Genomic DNA, 7,749 nt, shown 5'->3' with positions numbered 1-7,749 from the left:
CCCTGGTGGGATGCTATCCCTCCAGACCAGCTGCCACCAGACTATCTCTCCTGCTTGTAAGTCCCAATAAATCTATGTCTGCTTCTGTGCCTGGTGCACTTTTTTTCGTCTTGCAGTAGCACCAACCCAGGCTTTGAGTGAACAATGTTGAAAAACCAAAAACAACCCTGGCTTCAAGAAATTCATATTCCAGAAAAGGAAAACCAACAACTACTACTATTGATAGTAGTATTAGTAGCAGTAGTAGTGTGAAATATGTCCTGACTGAAGCTTTTACCAGAAAGAGAAATAATACAAAGAGAAGGGCTAGATTTAATAAGGTGAGGGAAAGAAGGGGATAGGAAAGGGGGTATCTCTCAGCAAGAACTTCCTGGATGAGGTAATTCCTGAGGAAACTGTCAGGTGGGGAGGGGAAGGGCTTTCTAGGTAGAGGAACAGTCCAGGAGAAGCCATGGAGATCTGAACCACACAAGGACTTTGTGGGGCAGCCTGCAGACCTGCACTGCCGAGACATAAAGAACCTCAGGGCTGGGAGAGAAGGAAGCCTGCACCAGCTTTTCTTTTGGTGATGAGGAGTCATGGTGGAGTTTTAAACCATAAAGTGACCTTTTCAGGCTTGCTTTTAGGAAGATCGTTTTGGTAGCACTGGAAAAGATGAGGGCAGGTTAGAGGCAGGGAAATGGGACAGGTGGATATCATAACACAATTAGGGCAGTGACAGCGAGAATAGAAGGGAGAGGACAGATTTCAGGGACTACCCTCTGAAGAGGCTGCCTCACTGGGTTCACACTCAGCTCCATTGTTGTGCCATCCCAAGCCCTGTGTTAGCCTTAGAATCTCTTCTATCTGTTGCTTCCTAACCTAACTTTGAGTCATTCTTCAGTAAGGCCTTCCCAACCTCACCTGGACTGTGTCAACGAGAATCGGGAAATGGATAAGCTGCTTTCTAGGCCCTTTCTCTCATGTCACTTGCAGCCACTTTTATGGCCCAAAAGAAAACTTGACTCCCAGATCCCGGGGTTACAGAGGTGTATGGGTGGTGTTAAAAATTTAGTCCAGTGTTTTCGAATTTTCTTGCTGATTTTATTGACGGACTAATAACACTTCATGTTTTTTAAGGGGATGCAGGAAGATTAAATGAAGGAAGTCACAAGCTGCCCAGAGTTCCTGAGGCTTGGAAGTAGCAGTTCCTAAAGCTGAAGTAATAAAACTCAACAGCTTGCTACAACATTGCCATGGGAGAAAAAAAATTTATAATGGAGGAATTAATGCGCTGCAGAATAAAAGACTATTTGTTAGCGCTTGGCTGGCTCTAAGTTTTATGTTATTGCTAACAAGAAGCTGATAACATGACTTCTGAAAGATTTCCAATACTTGGCAGAAACATTTATTCAGCGTAGAATGTTTTTAAAAAATCTAGGCTTCTTAAACATCTTTCTAAGCTGGATCCAAAAATACAGCCCTGAACTTTCACTTCTTAATACTCACAGCTTCCAAAGGCTATCCACATTTGGCCCTGGCAGATACATGAGAACAACAGGACGACTATTTTTATTCTCTGCCTGAATTTCTCCAGCTTAACATTTTGAATCTGCAAGAAGTGATAGAGCTGAAAAGAGATTTGAGATCCAAACTGTCAAGCTTAACATTCCAATGAGTCTAACAATCCTATCAATTTAAGAGACACTTCAGCCTAACAGATTCTCTTCCCTCCTTCTTGAGAAATGGTCTCTGAGGAGTGAGATGTGGAAACTTAGTTAACTTGAGGCACATTTGTGCCTCATCCTTTGAATCAACTGGTAGGATAAGCAGCTGCTCTGTAGACTTACTCTGCTGGGGAGAAACTTACTCTGGTTTCGGGGGGGACGGAGATGCTCTTCAGATTTGTTGAATCTTGGAATGACCAACAAGGCAAGCTCAGATAAGGAGGACCCTACAAATGCCACCTTCTGTTAAATAGTGAGGATTCAAAGATGTGATGTTTCCTGCATTCAAGGAACTCAATATTTTTAAGGAACAGCAAATAAATGATTGCAATACATGGTCATAAATGCTACAGTAGATGTTCACACAAGTTCCTCAACTAGAACTGGACCCCTATTGCTCACGCTCTCACACCGACTGTCACATACCTCCTTTTGCTTACTCAAGCATTACTAGAACTTATGAAGTAATGTGACCTTAAAAAAATATTTATATAATGCTCCACCATCTTTCACATGAGGAAAATGCTGGTTGTTTTTAGTACCCACCTCTCATGTGCCAACAAAACCAACAGAGTTTCTCAAGAGTTTCTGGATTTATGTTTAGGTTCGACCAATTAATTGAGCAGGAGAAAGGAGGATTAGCCACCATAGAGTTTTACAACTCAAGGCAACTCGAGGGCTCCATTACTTAAAGCTGAAACCTTCCACAGGCACAATCCTTACGTGGCCATTGAACAGGTTTAGTTATGTGATTTGTTGCAGAATGAAACTCTACTCACCTTCTTTGCTGACAAATGTGGTTCAACACAATTTGGATATTTAATAACATCAGACCAGGGTGTGAGATGTTATTTAAGGGTAAACTGATGTGCCCTAGCTAAAAGTGCCTTTAGTTAAGGGTCATTATCCCACAGCTTGTTGGTCAGAGGACACAGAGGACATTTGCTATCACTGAGGAGACACCCTTCTGGTTGTACCTGACATGAAGTATATGTGGACGGGGAGGGGAACCTACCAATTCTTGAAAGCAGATTGCAGATGAGGAGTCAGAAACGAGGAGTTTAGGAATGGAGCAGCAGATGAAGTCTTCTCTGCACATCTGTTTTTTATTGAGCCAGCAATTACTGTATGGCTGAGAGAGAAGCCAGGGAAGACACCCCAACTCACTGTGGCTTGAATATTTAAACTAAGCCATACATTCGCATGTGTTTTAGACTTGATGTTTCTTATAGCTCCATGTTAATTTTCCTTTGATTGACAGTCCAGAAGACATCGAGGGATTTCTGTGAGCAAAACGTGTCCCCTAGAACTGCTTAAGCTAAAAAAAGTCTCTTATGTATGAGTAGAGCTGGTAGCCTTTGCTTATGCTTTCATCCATCTGCTTAGACTCCTGGGGATGAATGAATATTGTGGTCAGTTTAATCCCACACCACTCACAGTCCCAATGAAAAAACGTACTGTTGTCACATTTGAAAAGTGGCATATGTTTTTCTAGTAATTACATCTTCTTATATATTTACTATTCAAAACATGCAGGTGTGGGGGGTTTTTGAACACTGGCCAATGAGAATTTGCTTGACTGGCAGCAGTTCCTAAGTGAGTCATGTTTCACTGTCTGTTGGTTTTTATAACTGTTTTCACTACTAATTTAGTTCTGTGCTGCAGTGTGCAATTAGTTCTATTATGGAAGCAGCTGTATTCAGTTTTACAATGGCACTTTCCCCCTTGGCTCGCACAGAGCTTGTTGTGGTTCTGCTGATGTGATGATGAGTTATAAAGTGGTACCTAGAAGAGCCACAGAGGGCCCAGATCTTCCATACAAGTAGGATTCTTGTTTACTCACTGCGACTCAAATGTTGTTTCTCGGCTCAATTAAAAATGCGGTCACAAAGGAAGTTTCACCTTGCAAGACATGTCCTGTAAAAACTGGCGACAATGCCACTCTCACTTCTGAAATACTATTGTTTATAAAAACTCTATTTTTAAGTGATATATTAGCTCTAAATTGAGATGAGCAGATACAGTGAACAAGACAAAAGCGTTGCATTTGATTCACTTACTCACATAGAGCTGTGGTTAATCAGAAGAATGAAGATGAAGCCTGAATGCAGCAAATGACAGCATATGAATGACACATGAATCAGCTCTAATGCTTATTGGATGTGATGTGTTAATATGCTAGGGCCTCTACCACTGTTTAAAAGAGCACCCTATCTTTTCAGGAGCTTTCACTGCCTAGGTAGGTCAATACCTTGAGTTTTCACAACCAAGCAAAATTCCCTAAATGTCTTTAGAAACTTGCTACCCAAAGTATGATCCTTGAACCAAGAGTATCAGCTGATGTGAGATTCTGTTCGACACATAAGATCTATGGCTCCACTCCAGACCTACTGAACTGATATCTGCATTTTGATAAAATCCCCAGGCAATTTTATACACATTAAAGTTTGTCAGATTGCTTTAGAACTTTATGATTTGCTCCCCAAAACCATAACTGGCTGGTCTGAGAATCTGATTGCTACCTACTAGTGGTTGCTAATAAGCATAATGTATTTTATTGAATTCAGAGCACTTGTCAACGGAAAACATCTGGTTCATTTATTTGTTCACTTATCTTCCACTACTCCCTCTCTATAATATAAGCTCTTTGACCATAGGTACTTTCCTTGTTTTTATTTTATTTTTTTGTTGTTGTTGCTACACCATCTGCAGCAAGTGGAATAATGCTTACCACATATTTAACATTCAACAAATATTTGCTGAGTTAGAAAAAAGCAGGCAAATGACCGATTGCAGACAGAACGTGTGCATAGTAACTGAAGACTGGCAGATCAAGTTCCGTAATCCCATGGAGTTGCCTCAGGGCCTCAGCACATCAGCATCTGGGGTAAGCAGGTGAGGGAGACGGTTGAGATACGGCGTTTAGATGTTCGGAGATCATACCCCATTGAGAGCACTGGAAGAAACTTTGGCTATCTAGGGAAAGAGTGGTGGCCCTGTCTTTTCTTCCCCTAATTTCTGGAGACTGGAAAAGTTAACATGCTTACTGCAAAATGCCAACACATTCCAGTTGAACCAAAGCATCCCTTGGTAAAACCACCATGCACAGATGACTGGAAAAGCAGCCTGAAATGTCGCGGGACCTGAGATGTGGAGGGACAACCAAGTCATCCTGTTTGCCTGGGGTTGTTCCAATTTTAGAACTGCCAGCCCCATGTCCCAACAGCCTGAGCTCCAGGAAAACCAGGATGATAGGACACCTGACTTGAGGGCTTGTTGGAACACCATATTTGCTGAGATTCCCCAGTCAAATGGGGATGTTGGCAGTCATTTAGGTTTTAGGGGCAGTTTTTGATTCAATCAAGTATGTACAACAGCAGAAACTTACCTAGAGGCAGGCCTATTAAGTCCATCTGTGGTATGGTGGCTTAAATCCCATTATTCTAAAAAAAAGAGAATCACCTAAGTTTGTCTTTTTGGTAAATGTGGGCAGGTGTGGTCATTTTCTGTCATGATAATCGTTTCCTCAAAAGTACCATTTTAACAATCTTAGTTTTCACCCTGATACTACCAGGAAGGTGCTAACATCTGAAACATTTTGGAGGTACACTATTCCAAGGGCTGAAAAATACCTTGTTGGAAATATTTTCACACATTGAAGCCACAGGGATTATTTCATTAAATTACATGCATTTCAAAATATAATTTTTATGCCTGCCATTTCCAAGTATATCTAGTTATTTTTCCTCCTAAAACAAAAAGACAGGGATGGAATGGGGTGAGATAAGGTTTTGGTGTTACAAAAGTAGAACCAGATAATTTCATGGCAAACTGCTTGGGTTCTATTGCCATGCTTTTACATATACACAGCAGTATATTGGCTCTGTAACTAAACAGTATTACTTATTATTTAAACTATAAATGGACTATGCTTCATGTTTTCGCCAAGAAGTGATTGCCACAGTGATAGGTGGCCACTATGCAAAGAATAAAGGACTGTTCAAAGCTGGACTCTTGTGAATTTAAGAGCAGGCTTTTATCAAGGAAAAGCTTCTAGGGTTTAAATAGTTTAATTTATTCTTTAAAATAAAACCAGTAAGATATCATAGAAAATTTTGGGAAGGGTTAGGAGGAAATAGGCATTTAAATCTATTCACCTTTTGTATATTCTAAAAACTCTGTTTTAAACATTATTGTTTCATAGACTTGATTGGGAAAATACAGAACATGACATGTAGTTCTAGAATTAAAGAGGGCTAAATAAAGCTATTCCCCAGACTCATGTTTAATTGTTCAATATACCTGAGTGACTTTAGAATAGCTAAGTACTATATTACTCAGCACTTAATAATGGCAAATGCAATTACCAACTGAAGTGCATTAATAGTTTCTGAACTGCATTTATTACTTTGATTACAAAATGGTTTATGATCCCATTCATAAAGCCTGACTTATTCTTTATACTCATCTACTGGACACTTTGTAGTTGGTGTTTCCTTGTATTTATACTAATATTCCTGTGATGTTGCAACATGGTGGTATGCTTTACGGAGACACACTATCACCTAAATTTGATTTTAACAGACTTAAGTATCTCTGATTCCATCACCCAAAGACAATTACTATTAACTTTTTAGTGTATAAGTCCTTCAATATTTTCTCAATTTATATGTAAAGAGATATATTTGTACATATATAGTTCCTGCCTATGCTGCCACTTACCCCCCAACCCCTATTCAAATGAATTAACTAGAGCATGTTTTTCCCCAACTTAATGCATTGTGAACATCAGTTTGTCTTGGTAAATAGAGATCTTTAGTATTTTAATGGCCACATAGAGTAGAGAGTATTAGAGCTTGCCCATATCCTATTCTCCTCTTCTTCCTGGGCACACAGAAAATGACACACGCTAGCTTCTTTGAAGCTTACCAGGGCTATGTGACTACTTCTGGCCAACTAGGTTTAAGTGAAAATGGTGTGCATCACTTATAGGCTGAGAATGAAAAGCCCTTCCATAGCCCTCCAGTCCTGCCTTAGTGATGCTACCTAGACATACTGGTGGTGTTATAGGATGGAAACAGCCTGGAAAAGATGCTGCCCTGGGAGACCATTAGACTCTCAATGGACTTCATGTGAGCAAAAAGAAAAACCTTTTATAAATTAAGCCTCTATGAGTTCAGAATGCGTTTGATGCAATATACTCTACCTTATTTTGACTAACATACAGGGAAAAACACTATATTTGCACAAATAGGTTGTTTCAAATTATTATTATAAGCGATTCTGCAATGGACATCCTTGTATATATATATTTGCAAATTGGTCTATTTCCTTAGACTAAAGTCTTAGAAATAGAAATTTGGGGTTAAAAAATATGCACACCTTAACTTTTGATACATATTGTCTAATTGCTCCTCCCTAGAGATTGTGCCCAACTTGTAAAGCCATCCAGTATATATTAGAGTATCATTTATTATATATGTGTGACAAAACTGGAGATTATCCACAAAAGTTTTAAAAAATTAATGTGTCTGGTTGCTAGTGAGGTTTAATTTTTCATATATTTACTAGTCATTTCCATTTATTTAATAAAATGCCAATTAACATATTTAGTGTGTTTTTTCTATTTGGTTGTTTGTTCTATTATAGTACTCAATATGTCAAGAATATCAACCCTCTGTCTGCTTATATTTTCCAAATATGTTTTTTGTTTGTTATTTGTCTTTCAATCTTTTAGTGTTTTGCCATATGGGTATCTTTACTTTTTATATAGTTAAAATTATTAAACTTTTCTGTTGTAGTTTCTAGTTTTGGTGTCCCGATTAGGGTTCTAATCTTTTCTATTGCAAGATTCTTAAAACTTTACTCATATTTTATTCAAGTATCTATAAGATTTTGTTTTTTATACTTGAATTATTAATCCATCTGGAAGTTGTACAATAGGGCTCTTTATATTATATGTTGACTAGTCATTTTCTATCTGATTTGAAATTACAATCCATCACATACTAAATTCCAATATATTTTTAATGTTTGTGTACAC

Source organism: Tamandua tetradactyla, chromosome 1, assembly GCF_023851605.1.
Source record: "Tamandua tetradactyla isolate mTamTet1 chromosome 1, mTamTet1.pri, whole genome shotgun sequence".
NCBI lineage: Eukaryota > Metazoa > Chordata > Mammalia > Pilosa > Myrmecophagidae > Tamandua > Tamandua tetradactyla.
Note: the sequence above shows the minus strand (reverse complement) of the source record.